The sequence below is a fragment of the Lissotriton helveticus genome, chromosome 2_2 (genome assembly GCF_964261635.1).
Source record: "Lissotriton helveticus chromosome 2_2, aLisHel1.1, whole genome shotgun sequence".
In the NCBI taxonomy this organism is placed as follows: Eukaryota; Metazoa; Chordata; class Amphibia; order Caudata; family Salamandridae; genus Lissotriton; species Lissotriton helveticus.
This window is the reverse complement of record NC_136060.1, coordinates 11,421,039-11,436,054: the sequence shown is the minus strand read 5'-3', so window position 1 is coordinate 11,436,054 and position 15,016 is coordinate 11,421,039.

Genomic DNA, 15,016 nt, shown 5'->3' with positions numbered 1-15,016 from the left:
TGTAGAAATCCAACCTAAAAAGAGGAAGAAAAGTTGTTAAATAAAGCGGATTAGTAAAACGGTGATTTAGTCAAGTCCTTTTAGAAACATTAGCTTTAATAATGCAGAGTTCTCATGAGGTGAAAGAAGCAATTTGGGATGATGATCTCACACAAGCTGATGGTGTGATAAACATTCAAAATCAAATTATTTCCGGTTGGATGAGCACAGATGGTTATTTCATGACAATATTCTATATTACACAGTATTTAGCTTCAGGAAGGCAACACCTTGTTGTTGGAGATATTTAGCAGCCTTGCTCTCGAATCTATCGAAATCATCTGAGGTCGTCTATTTACCAAAAATTGCTGCAAGCATCATTTCACTTAGACATTATCTGTGCTGGAAGAGAGCCAGTACAATGCGTGGTTCTGTTGTGTCTTTTTTTTCTCCTAGGGCTGGATCACAACATAACATTGGATGTCATTATTTTATATGAGAAGGGTTTGCACATTTCTCACCTAGCAGCAGGGAGGTGTTTCCATGTACACCTGTAAATTAGGAGGCTTCTGGGGTTCCATATTTATGAACACTATTTCAGAAATGCAACGAGTAAAGCACTCTTTCTGAAACAAAATTACTCACATGTGCACTAGAGTAAGTTATGTAACTGTCTTATTTAAACATGCATTCTTATCTACTTAGAAAATATTCAGTTACATATGCTGTACTTCACAATCAGACTCTTCCACCACTGCAGTCATCGAAGGCAAGTGCTGCACTTATAACCACAAGGCTGTTTAACTCCTTTTCGGATACATGAAGTTAACAGTGCGATACATACATATATATATACATACATCAAATCCAACGCTGACACCTCAATGAAGAAACAGCATGCCGTGGACCAAAACTGTTGCAAAGTGGTAATTTATTAGGAAGGCTTTGACAAACTCAACGCGTTTCGAGTAAGAACCCCTTGATCATGAGTGGCCATTTCAGTGTCTTGGTTGTTTAAATAAACATCCCATGTGATACAAAAACATAGTCACATCATAAAATTGTAATTTCCACTTCAAAGTGTCTTTGTTACATTACAGTGCGGGAAGGATTTAAATCTGTGTTCAACCATTATTCAAATGCTCAAAACTTTATTATCTCACGTCCCGCTAACAATATGTGCCAAAAATAAATAAAGGTCCGAGACCTGAGTGACACAATTGTCAAATTCATTCTTTCCCATTCTGCGAAAAGTAAATCAACAGTAAAGATCCTGCAGCTTCCGCTGCCTAAAAATTAGTGAGACGCAATAACGCCCAAGTGGGCTATCGTCAGTCTGACTGTAACTCAAGCAAGTTAATCTAGGGCGCACTTATTAAAGGTTTCAGCTCCAGTGGGCGTATCCTATTTCTGCTGCAGGATGGGTTGGACTCTTCTCAAAAGATTGTAGGTCACTCATGGGGTAAAACGGTAACTTCTTTAATTTTGATTTAAGCAGAAGCATTTTGACTGTATTGCCTTGCTCAATACTTTGAAATTAAAATAAAAAATACCACACAGAATTTTGAGTCTTTAAAATTCCATTTATATGGCATTTTGAAGAATGTTAATGGAAGAATGAAACCACTGGGTTAAAAATGAGAGGGGCTTTTAGTAATTTGAGGCATAATGTATATTTAAAGAAGTTCAAAAGAGTTCAAGAAAGTTAAAGAGAAGAAGTTTGCATAAGTACATTATCCCCTTTCCACATTTGTTTACTTAGTCTACCCATCTGCTCAGTCGCTTACCAGCTCTCTAATTTTCAAATAGTAACATTTATGTAGACAAATATATATGTGTGGGTGAGTGTGTGTGTTTGTGTGTCTATACATATATATTCACTGAAAAAAACAAAGGTTAAAGTAATGTTACAGTTGGAAGAAAATCTCAGTGACAATAGTAATGTTTTCAATGAAAAAGACCAAAGAAATTCACCTGTTATAGTTAGTATCAACAACTATAACTTGCACCCCTGCCATGTACTGCTTATGACCTCACATTCGACATAACTCATGACATGTTCTACGACATCATTTATGACATCACTGATGACATCTCAAATGATATCATCCAATGAGTGTGGCAGGTTTTTGTATAGTTCACATAGTGGTCGGCTAGTTGTCATATTAATTTTCTACTTAATTTTCTACAGTTTGAAGTCATTTAACGTATGTAAGTGTTTCCAAAACGGATGTGTGTCGAATGCACCATGGCTGTACATTTTCTTATTTAAGAGTAACTCTGTTTGCAGGTGACAGTTAATTTGTGTTCATTATACTTCAGACAAGTTTTTTTTGTTCTACAGAAAATGTTTCCTACAAGAGAAAGATTCTGTATAGTAATATTACCTTTTGTAAGCTGTCTTGAGTTATTAGAGAGAATCTTGTCAGCATGATCATTTATACTTAACAAAGAGACTGTGTGTACCAGGAACTAAGATATGCCCGTTTGCTAGTTTTGCTAGAATAGATGAGCTATCTGTAAAGTTTTCACCCCTGTGTGAATGGTGCTGGAAGTATGCTATTTAGCACCTTCTGATTGTGTTTGTTTTTTTTAGCAAATAGTGTTATATTTGACAGCTGATGCATAGAGTGTACACTGTCCTAAGAAGATTTTTTTAATACTCTGGTTCATTTCCCATGAGAGTTCAACTGCCTGTAAACAGTGGGATACAGAGTAAACTCTCCCCATAGAGAAAAAGCTGTTTACTGTACCTATTTTTCTGCTCATATCAACTTCATGTTTCAATGTAGGTTTGGTGAGTGTGAGGGGGAAACAAGGAGACACCATCTAAGGGGACTAAGAGTCCCAGACTGCCAGAACTGCCAGTGACCACAAAAACGCCAAAGAGGAGGTGGGGCCTGCAACTGATCCGCATTATAAAATGCTACTGGGAATCTCGCTGCACAGGAAAAAAAGGAGATAGTATCTACATGGACTACGAGACCCAGAACAGCCAGAGCTGCATTTGACCACAAGACTGCCAAGTAGGAGGATCGGGCCGCAATTGATCAGCGCTATAAAGTGTCACTGGCATTCCTGCTGTGCCCATCATCACCTAGAGGAGGCTGGGCTGGGCCGGGCCCCCCCCCTCTTTAATTCATCATACATTCCGCTGATGGTAGATTCTTATATGGGCAGCATTTTGGTTTCTCCTCAGCTCATATTAGCGCTGTAGATTCCAAGATCAGCAATTACACTTCTGCTATTTGTAACGTCACTATATTTTGGGGAGGTTTTGAGGCTTGTGCCTTTTGTGCCTCTTCTCCTCTCTATGATAAAGCGATGATAAAGCGAAAATCTCCCTATCTCAGCCAATTCTGGCCTGAATTCTTCATCCTTGGATTGATATATTAAACTGTCTGTGGGTGCATTAAACAAGGAGATTGAACATGCAGAGTGCCAGCTATCTGCTACCATGGCTGCAGCTCCTGAGATAACGTGACCTCCAGAGTCATCCACACAGCTAGCAATTGGCACCACATCTGTGTCTGTCCAGGGCCCGCCAGCAGCCCAAGAGACATTGTCGTTAAGTTTGGCTTCCCCTTGTGATGCAGGAAGGAACACTAGCACCTTCTGTCTTCATCAACTAATAGTGTCCCTCCAACTAAGCGTAAGAGATGACAGGGACAAAAAAACAACACTCTCCTTTTGCCTTGTGCAACAGCCTGTGACAAAGATATCCCTCTTACACTTTCAACCGAGAAATCACACCAGGGGAAACTGTTTGAAGGGGTTGGTGGAAAGTTTGCTCTCTCCCATTTATGCACGATTAGGGGCTATTGAAGAACCTTTAGGCTATATTAAGCCAATGCACAGTGTCTCCCTCTGATTCACTGGCTCAAACCTTTCATATGGTACAAGAGACCTCACACCCAGGCTTCGAAGGCCCTTCAAACAATTGCAATGTCCCTTCAAATGGGCCCACACAGTGTAATAGTCTACCACACCATAATCAAGTGCGAGCTGTTGATGTGTCCCGAAATATGGGAGGGCCCCCTAGGAAGATGGAAATGTGAATCCGGCCTGGTCTTTAGGGCCAGTACAGGCTCCACTCCAGGCTCAGCAAAACCAGAAAGGAATTATTAACTTGGCCACTATTTCTGGCAGTATATGTCCATCTGGAACCCCACCAGTAAGCACCTTACAACATCTAGGGAACACTAGCAGCATTGGGAAAGAGGGGGAGCCACCAAATATATTCACCATCAATTGACCTCCGCCTGCTGCCCATACGTGACAATAATGACCAGCATCACCCCTTACCCTTAGGTACAATCTAGACATCTTCTCAGTTGAGGAATAAGGTCCTCCACTGGCTACAGTCTAAGTTTGTCTTCCCTATTGCAAGAGCTGACCAAATTATTATGACAAGAAGGGTTGGGTGGATTGGTCCAACTAGAAAACCTTTAAGGGGGACTGTGTCACTATGAATGTTAAACACCCTAGGAGAGATCTTGTCTAGGTCTCCAACCTTCATTACAAATCCTGGCAATATCACACTCCTTCCCCAGGGCTATTTTTATTATCATCTACACCATCCCACAGGGTGTCAGATGGTCTACTTCTTGACCAGCTCTAATTTGCTAACTGTCCTTTCTTTATCCCTGTGTCAAATATGTTTAGGCCACTTTACGGGGGTTCATCACATCTAAAGATATACCAAAATATAAAGCAAGAAAAGAGGAGAAGAACAGATTACAAACAGATCTTATAGGGGCAACCCAAGTACACTATAGGGTCAAAACAACAAAATCTAGCCAAAACCTCTCCGAGGCTAAGAGTAGGATGAGGGACTTTTATTATGCCCTGGGCGAAACCCATTCTAATTTCTACGCCCAGAGGATGTATGAGGATAGCGAGTATACAGGGAAGCTCCTGGCTTGGCAAACTAAAGAAAAACAGGCTCGCAACAGAATTGATCAACTAACTGACCCAATCACTAAAATACAAGCTAAGACCACAGCCTCAATTGGTGAGTGGTTCATGAAACATTATGAAGGAATCTATAAAACAACAGAAGAGGCCTCAACTGATTTAATAGGGGAGTTTTTATCTCAACTTACAATCCCCAAATTAGACGCTGAAGAGAAGGAATGTCTCACCGAGACCTTCTCAGAATCTGAGTTAGACGAAGTAATCGGCTCCCCCCCGAATGGAAAGGCCAACGGTGACGATGGTCTTCCAATCGAATTCTTTAAAAAATTTGAAGGAACTCTTCGTAAAGAACTTTTAATTTTAGTAAATGATTTACTTCAAGGAGGATCACCCCCGGATTCTTTCCGCTCAGCTGTGGTAGTCAGTATTTTAAAAAAGGGAAAGGATAGTGAGAACATAAACTCGTATCGACCTATAAGTCTATTAAATACAGACTATAAAAATTTTACCAAGCTTTTAGCAAATCGATTGAATAAAATAGTGGGAAGTCTGGTAGCCAACGATCAGTGCGGTTTTATTGCAGGTAGGCAGCTCCATACAAATACAAAGTTTGTATTAGAGGCACTAGACTTTTTTAAAACTAATAAAGTGAAGGCACAAATCTGGTTTTTAGATGCTGAGAAAGCCTTTGATCTAGTGTCCTGGAACTGCCTATTTGCTATTTTACACAGTTTTAATTTCCCGAATGTTTTTATTTCTCTTTTAAAACAACTATATTTGAATTCCAGGGCACAGATTATCATCAATAATTCCAACATCGGTACATGTAAGGTAACTAGAGGCACCCGTCAAGGATGTCCCCTATCTCCAATATTATTCGCATTATTTATTGAACCTCTAGCGATTGCGATTAGAAATATACGAACTAAGACAGTCCCGGTAGCTGGTATGACTAATATAAAGTTATACGCCGATGATATTGCCCTGTTTTTAGATTCCAACCCCCTAAGTCAAGCGAACATTTAAAAAATATTTTCCGACTTTCAAAAACTAGGGGGTTATAAAATGAATGTTAACAAGACGGAAGTTATTTTACTAAAATGCACTGTAGACACTTTAATACCAGAATTTAGGCAAATTTATAACCCCACGCCGAAGAGATATTTGGGAATATTTATTTCGGATAACTTAGACGAGTTGTTCTCACTTAATTATTCACCGTTACTAAAAAAGGTTGAGTCTCTTTTAGAACGCTGGAATCTATTACCCCTGTCCATAATGGGCCGAGCAGCACTGATACGCATGTCGATCCTACCTCTTTTCAATTTCTTATTTAATGCAGCACCCTGTGTTATTCAGGTCTCCTTCTTTAAAAAGATAGATTCCCTAATATCTTCATTTCTTTGGGCTAAAAAGTCTCCTAGACTCGCACTTAGCACTTTAAACTTTTCATTTGCACAAGGAGGGCTATCCCTCCCAAACATAAGGGAATACTATTCTGCGTCTTTTGCACACCATAGTTTTAGGTTTTTCTTTTTAGACACGAACGAGGCAGACAATTTTTTTATTAAGAAGATGCTGTCAGAGGTAAAGATAATTGATCCAATTAGAGCTACCAAAGATCCAAAGAAAATCCGCTACAAGTCCCTCCAATGGATTTTTAAACAGAAAACCCAGTTTTTGAAATCCCATTCAATTCCTAGGATAAGTAACACAACTGATTTCAACAACTTTAACCTAGGCGAAGAGGGTTGTATGGATATGAAAATAATAAATCTTTGGAAAGAAAATGGTTTTAATAAAATAGAAGACTTCCTGGCTGGTAACAGCTGGAAGACATGGGATCAAATTGCCAGCCAGATGAGCCATTCTCATTCAGTTTTGAAATGGTCCTTTTTTATGTTGAATCCAATACTCAGAGAGCTGGATATAGGAAATCTTTACCTTAAGGAAAATATCTCTACAGCACTGAACAACAGAACTCAAAAAAAGATGAGTATTTGGATTAAAATATTAAAAGAGGACAAGAAGCAGGAATCTTCGAATAAGATTATTGAGAGGTGGAAAAAAGGGAGGATATTGAAATTAATCAACAAATTTGGGACAAAATAAACAAATGTAATAAAACAATTTTCCGCGGCGCTAATTTTAAACGCATGCAATTTTATAATAAATGGTTGATTTACAGAACTCCCTCTTATCTCCACAATATCTTTCCTATAGTAGACGATAAATGTTTCCGATGTGAGGAAAAAGGGACCTGGAAACACATCGTCTGGGAATGTCCTAAAATCCAACCACTATGGAGTGATATTGAAAAATACCTCTCTTCTGAGCTTAAAACTCCCATAACATTCGATGATTTAGTCCCTGTTCTAGGCTGCTCAGCGGTTAACACCAAATATGACGAATTTCTTTTCATAGCTTCTCTAATAGCTAAATCACTAATATTGCAGCTCTGGAAAACCAATCAAGTACCGTCTTTTCAGACATGGAAGGCTAAATTAATACGAACACAGGGTAGGGAAAGAAAATATGCGCTCAGATCAGGGGCACTCAAAAAATATGAAAAGTTCTGGAGTGTTTTTGAACTGTGAAAGATACCTTTATAATCACTAGTCTGCCTATATGCACTTTCAAGCACTTCCGCACTTTATAATTATTTATTGCACTTAATATTTATGTCATGGATACTTGAATGTTGATTATTCATGTATAAACATATGCCATGTATTGTACTAAAGCTTTTTACCAACTTATTCTGTAATGTTGATCTTGTTTTTATGAACTCTCAATAAAAATAATTTTTTAAAAAAACAGTCCTGGGATTGATACTCTACATCCCTAGGATGTGAGTGATGAGATTATCCACACCTTAGGTTCCAATATTGAGCTCATGGTTGGGTCTGTGATCCATGCTTCCAAATATCATTCCTTGTCAGTCCAAATGGTCGAATCAAGAGCCACTAGCCCAACTGCAGCATTTCCTCCCTTAACACCAGTGCGATACAAGGAAATGTGTTTGTGTACTTCATGGAATATTTTTTGGCATATAAGCAGATTAAATACCCCAGACTGGGTCTATAATACTTATACCTCAAACGTGATCTGCCTTCAGGAAACCTGGAATGTAGAATCCTCTCAAGAGGAGCGTTTTGCTTCCATTTCCACACCTGCTATCCTATCATTATCAAGGTTGCCCTAAGGGTGTTCTTCAAATTTTAATTTCCAACTTGCTGCCAGCTGTTATTATGTGGTCTTTCACAGCCTCACCTTATTATCAGGCTGTCCTTCAGTGGAAGGTCTGATTTGGTTTTAATTAATTTTTATAACAATGTGTTCAATTCTTCTCACAGTGATGTTATTTTTGCCCTAGAGGAAGATTTAGGTATGTTTTTGCATGGTAGCCGCCCACCCTGTTCAGTGTTTTGGGCTCATAACTTTCATACACAGAAATGTTCTTCTTCTGCAAAGTTTGTGCGTGGCATTACTGATTTTGCAGATTAGGGAGTCTTACATGTTTTACATAACACCTATGGGCAATCTCTAAATTCCCAAATTTGTGAGTATGACCTCTCAGTTTTGGAGACCCATAGTGAAGTGAATAATGTTCGATTCCCCTATTTTATTGGTAGAGGAGATAGCACAAATATTTACCTTATCCAAGTTTCTCTCCCAGCTAGAAATATTGTTCTTGATTGTAAGATAATAGCAACTACAATGAGCAATCATAACCCTTTAGTTGTGTCCATGTTATTACATGCTGAGAGTTTGGGGCTAAGCATCAGTGTTGCCCACATGAACCCTGTTAGGCCCAATTGTGTTTGGATTAAATGGATGTGGGTTCATCCTTCAGTTGTGTTGCAAATGCTGCTAATTATAAATGTAACAGAGTTAAAATATTTTTTGGGGCAATGAGGTTGTTAGCAGAGTAGGGTAACTAGCCACTTTGCCACCCGTGGTGACCAATGCCTTTGCCACCCCTCGGCAGCCACATGGAAGAGCAGGTGGGTGCTGTCAATATTCCCATGATTCCCATGCCTGCGGCAAATGCATGGAAGAGTGGGGATTCTGCCTCCCCCAAAGCTCGTGCCTCCAGAGGCGGACTGTCCCTCCGCCCCCCTTGCTATGCCACTGGGTTAACCTAGGGTGGTTCGTGCATTTGAAACCATCGTTAGGTCACTTAATGCTCTATTGCCCCCATACCCTAGACCCAGGTCCTCAATAACACATGAGCGGTTTGACCACTCATGCACTCAGGCAGCCAAGTTACTACAGATGGCCTTGCATAATTTACATAGGGATCACATCGCTATTAAACGATGAATGAAGTATTATAACTTGGAGTTAACAGATAGGAAAAAGGTGCTCAGTGAAGAGGCCTGCTCTAATTTGGACCAGGAAGCTGAGACCAATGATGTCACTCTGTTCTGGAATACAGTTAATGACCACTTTTTGAAGATGATACCGTTCCTAAATATACCTCACACGTTCCCCTTCATGATGCATGGTTTGATAATTTTACAGGCCTTTTTCGTTTCCTTGTGGGGATATAGGTATGAAAGTCAACCAAACTTGTAGCAGGCCCCTAGAAGTGACTTTGGGGTAGGTCCTTCTTGCCAAAGATCTCAGTGTAGGGGCTAAAGCATTTAGCCCCCATGGTGTCCCAGTCGATCCCCTTAGGGCTATTGGCGAACTTTGGGGCCCCATCCTGACCCATGTGCTTAATGTGGCTGCTGAGGGCATGGCCCCCCACCCTAGTTGGGTTGACTCTATCATATTGCCTATTTTGAAGCAGAGGGACGGATCCAACCCAAAGTGTTATAACCCCATTTTCACTCTTGTGCAAAATTGATGGGGAGGGACCTTTTGCAAAGATTAGAACAGTGGACTACTGACAATTCTATTCTTTAGGGAACCCAATATGGTTTGGGGACAAGGAACAGTGTGTTGCCTGGCCTTGCTTATTGGGAAATACACTAAGGGCCTTAGTACGAGTTTGGAAATCGTGCTGCAGCACTTTCACTGATGCAATGCCAGGTAGACTTCCAAGTCTCTTGTGCGCCCGCCCACTAGATTCCAACTAGAATCCAGTGTGGGAGGGCGGTGATGTGGCTGTCTCAAGGGGTGCAGAGTAGGAATATCGACGTAGAAATATCGTCTGACATTAATATCTCCGCAGAAATATCGAGTGGAACAAATATCGACAACAAAAATATAGTTTGACCAGAATATCGACCGACAGGTAAGTAATATCGATAACAATAATAAATATTGTTTACAAAAATATAGTTTACAAAAATATCGATTTATTAATAATGTTACGTATTTTAGTGTTTTAAATGAAAATTGTTTGTTATTTTATTATATCTTTTGGAATTGTATTAGTTATTAATGTTTTTTATGTTTAATTTTGTGTTATTACTTCCGTAGCGGGTTGTGGGTTTATAGGGGAATAGGGTGGGAAGTAATTTAATTACATAAAATGAATTGATTAATTAATGTGTTAATTTATTAATAATAGTTTAATAATTAGTTGTTAATTAATTTCAATGAGTCAATTAATAATTAATTATGTTAATTGTTTAATTAATTTTAGGTGTGTGTTGGGGAGTTCATACGTGTAAATGGTGTGAAGGGTGGTAATTAATTAATTTATTATTGATTAATTAATAAATAATTTTGTAAATTAATTACCATTATTTAATTAGTAATTATTAATTGTAAATGTGTAATTAATTTTAGGTGTGTGTTTTTGGTGTTTTTAAGTGTATATGGTGTGAAAGCTGGTAATTAATTAATTAATTAATTTAAAAAAACATAAATTTTCATTAATTAAGTAGTAAATATTAAATGTAATTGTGTAATACATTTTAGGTGTGTGTGGTGGATATTATAGTTTTAAATAATGTGTAATTAATTAATTTTTATTATCTTTGTTAATAATAATATATTTAAATGTATATATTAATTATGTTTATATTGGAAATTGAATTTAATAAAAATGTTGATTGTTTTTTTTTATTGTTTTGTGTTCCAGCGCTTTCCTAACTATTGTACTCACTGGAGTGGGAATAGTCATTTTTACCCCAACGCTATCCAATGCTTTCCCTACTGTTGCACTCTCTGGAGTGGGAATAGTAATTTTCACCCATACGCTATCCAACGCTTTCCCTACTGTTGCACTCTCTGGAGTGGGAATAGTAATTTTCACCCCAACGCTATTCAACGCTTTCCCTACTGTTGCACTCTCTGGAGTGGGAATAGTAATTTTTACCCCTACGCTATCCAACGCTTTTCCTACTGTTGCACTGTCTGGAGTGGGAATAGTAATTTTTACCCCTACGCTATCCAACGCTTTCCCTACAGTTGCACTCTCTGGAGTGGGAATAGTAATTTTTACCCCTACGCTATCCAATGTTTTCCCTACTGTTGCACTCTCTGGAGTGAGAATAGTAATTTTTACTCCTACGCTATCCAACGCTTTCCCTACTGGTGCACTCTCTGGAGTGGGAATAGTAATTTGTACCCCTACGCTATCCAACGCTTTCCCTACTGTTGCACCCCTTGGAGTGGGAATAGTAATTTTTACCCCTACGCTATCCAACGCTTTCCCTACTGTTGCACCCTCTGGAGTGGGAAATAGTAATTTTTACCCCTAGGCTATCCAACGCTTTCCCTACTGTTGCACCCTTTGGAGTGGGAATAGTAATGTTTACCCCTACGCTATCCAACGCTTTCCCTACTGTTGCAGCCTTTGGAGTGGGTATAGTAATTTTTACCCCTATGCTATCCAGCGCTTTCCCTACTGTTGCACTGTCTGGAGTGGGAATAGTAATTTTTACCCCTACGCTATCCAACGCTTTCCCTACTGTTGCACTCTCTGGAGTGGGAATAGTAATTTTTACTCCTACGCTATCCAACGCTTTCCCTACTGTTGCACTCACTGGAGTGGGAATAGTAATTTTTACCCCTACGCTATCCAACGCTTTCCGTACTGTTGCACCCTTTGGAGTGGGAATAGTAATTTTTACACCTACGCTATCCAGCGCTTTCCCTACTGTTGCACTCTCTGGAGTGGGAATAGCAATTTTTACCCCTACGCTATCCAGTGCTTTCCCTACTGTTGCACCCTTTGGAGTGGTAATAGTCATTTTTACCCCTACGCCATCCAACGCTTTCCCTACTGTTGCACCCTCTGGAGTGGGAATAGTAATTTTTACCCCTACGCTATCCAACGCTTTCCCTACTGTTGCACTCTTTGGAGTGGGAATAGTAATTTTTACCCCTACGATATCCAACGTTTTCCCTACTGTTGCACTCTCTGGAGGGGGAATAGTAATTTTTACTCCTACGCTATCCAACGCTTTCCCTACTGTTGCACTCACTGGAGTGGGAATAGTAATTTTTACCCCTACGCTATCCAACGTTTTCCCTACTGTTGCACTCTCTGGAGTGGGAATAGTAATTTTTACTCCTACGCTATCCAACGCTTTCCCTACTGTTGCACTTACTGGAGTGGGAATAGTAATTTTTACCCCTTCGCTATCAAATGTTTTCACTACTAATGTTTGTATTTTGTTATTAAATGTATGTATTATTATTTTTTAATACTTTAATGTGTTAATTAAATATAGAATATTTTTTTATTCAAAATGTTTTATATATGTGCTTATTTTATTTTTATATAATTATTAAAGTTTATAAATTAAATAAAGATAATAATAAAATGTAATTAAGAAAATATATATGTATATGTACACATTTATTGTGTTTATATTCATTAAATTAAGTTTATTTGTTATAATTAGTTAAAATATAAATGTAATTTAATTTATTTTGTTAATAATATTAATATTATTTAAATATTTAATTTAAGTGATATTATTTTTTAAAGTCGATATTTTTTACATCTATATTTTTTACATCTATATTTTTGGATCGATATTGTTGTACTTACCTGTTTAAGTATAGGGATTCGATATTTTTGTAGTCAATATTTTTACATCTATATTTTTGTTAACTATATTTTTGTTATCGATATTTAAACATGGAACCGTCTCAATGCAGCAGCTGTGTTAGGCTCATATGAGAGCCTTAACAGCAGAGCGCCGGCGTTACATCGCCTGTAGCACTTTGCTGCACGGTGTGGCATGCACCATTTAAAGCACATCACACCGTGCAGGAATAGGGATTTATTCCAGGGGGGGACAATATGTGTGTCCCCTGCAAGCACCCCATGCCCGAAAGCAGCAGGGGCCCACAGGGCCTCCTTAGTTGCATCTCAGCCACCCTTTTCATGACAAGCTCACTACCATGAAATGGGCAGTGGAAATGCAACTCGGACTATGCTAGGCAGTACCACAGCGACAGCGACAGCATATTTCTACCCCTTACCGCTGCGCCACTGATGCAGGATCCTGGATCCCAGTGGAGGCAGCGGTCCTGTGGCCGTCCAACCAACTATGCCAGCAAAACAAGTGCTGCCTATGCTAGACGTAAAGTAATGTCTCAAATTCTATCTACAGAAAACAAAAGACATTAGAAACACTGATCAGCTGCTGGTGACTTACAGACAAGGCTGGGAAGGAACAGCAGTTACTAAGGCTACTGTTGCCAAATGGGTCTCAACAGCAATTCAGTTCGGCCACGACATGGCTAACAAGCTCTTAACAAGAAGGACTAAAGCACCGCCACAGTGAGTACAGAGGCCCTAGAACTGCCGTACTGGGAATGAGGCCCTAAGTCTCAGCCAGGTTCCCTATATTTGCGGTTTGCTGACCTTAGCAGTGCTTTTGATCTGGTGGATCACTTCATCCTCTGGCATGCTCTACCTTTACTTGGGGCACCTGAGAAGATTGTTATTTTTATATCCACACTGAACTGGAGATTGTCCTTCAAAGTACGTTTTGGAACCTATGGAGAATGCACTCAATCATTTAAGGTCAAGAAAGGAGTTAGACCCCGGCGTGTCCTGGGCCCATTCTTATCTTCATCATATATAATACATTATTGCCGGCAGTTCAGGCCCTGTGTTACTGTATGCTGACGACACAGTACTGATGTCAAGAACTGATGCTAGCCTGCACAGATTGATGTATACCTTTGCTGATTTTATTAATGGGAGGATATTCAAGATTAATAACGCTAAAACATTTACCATGATATGTGGTAAAAGGAGCCAGAAGTGTAGGAATTTTTATATTGGGGGTTTCCCCATTGTAAATGTTAACTCATTTAATTATTTGGGTATTTTTTTTTGCTAATAATGGCTCATGGGTTAATCATGTACAAAACACTAGAATAAAAATGAGCAGAGTCTGCGAGTGTTTTTTCATATTTTCTAGTAAACTTGACAGACATCCCAATACTGAAATGGTAAACATCTATAAAGCTTAAGCATTGTCAGCTGCTCTATATGGAGGGGACTTTAAGGGTTGTACGCCTTGCAGTCCTCTCCAGGTAGGGGAGAATGCCTTCCTTAGTCCTCTGCTAAGTATTCCTTTCTCCGTTTTGACTTACATTACTCATAAAGAGATTGGGATAACTTATGTGGAGGATTTACTCTCACTAAAGCTGGTTTTGCCCTTGCACTCAATCTGGGCTAAGCCAAAAACAGCATTTACAAAATACATAATTATGGATTGTCTAGCACTTGTTCACGGTTTTAACATCCTAGGGCTTTCTCACATTATTGAAACCCTGAAATTGTTGCATGGCCCCCGCAATTCGAAACTCGGACAGAGCACTGGTCTTTAATGTTTCTGTATTGACTCATACATATGGGAAGCAGCGAATATTAGCAAAAGTATCACTCTAGCTATCCAACATGGATAATTTGCACTTCATTTGACTTTGTTGTATTTATGATGAGTCGCATGAATACCACATGAAACTGTCCTCTCTAGTAAATATCGGCAGTAACAATTGTCTTTTAAGATCTCAGTGTGCACTGCTGGGTATTTCTACGTCTCTGCATTGCTGGTTATATTTGGGGTGGGGTCGGAATAGGGAAAGTTTTCTATTCTAGCTGACAACATGGAGGAATAGGGGCCCTTTAATGGATATTGTTTTTAAGGAATGATTGCTTTTTGTTTTATCTGATCTGATTTTATTTTAT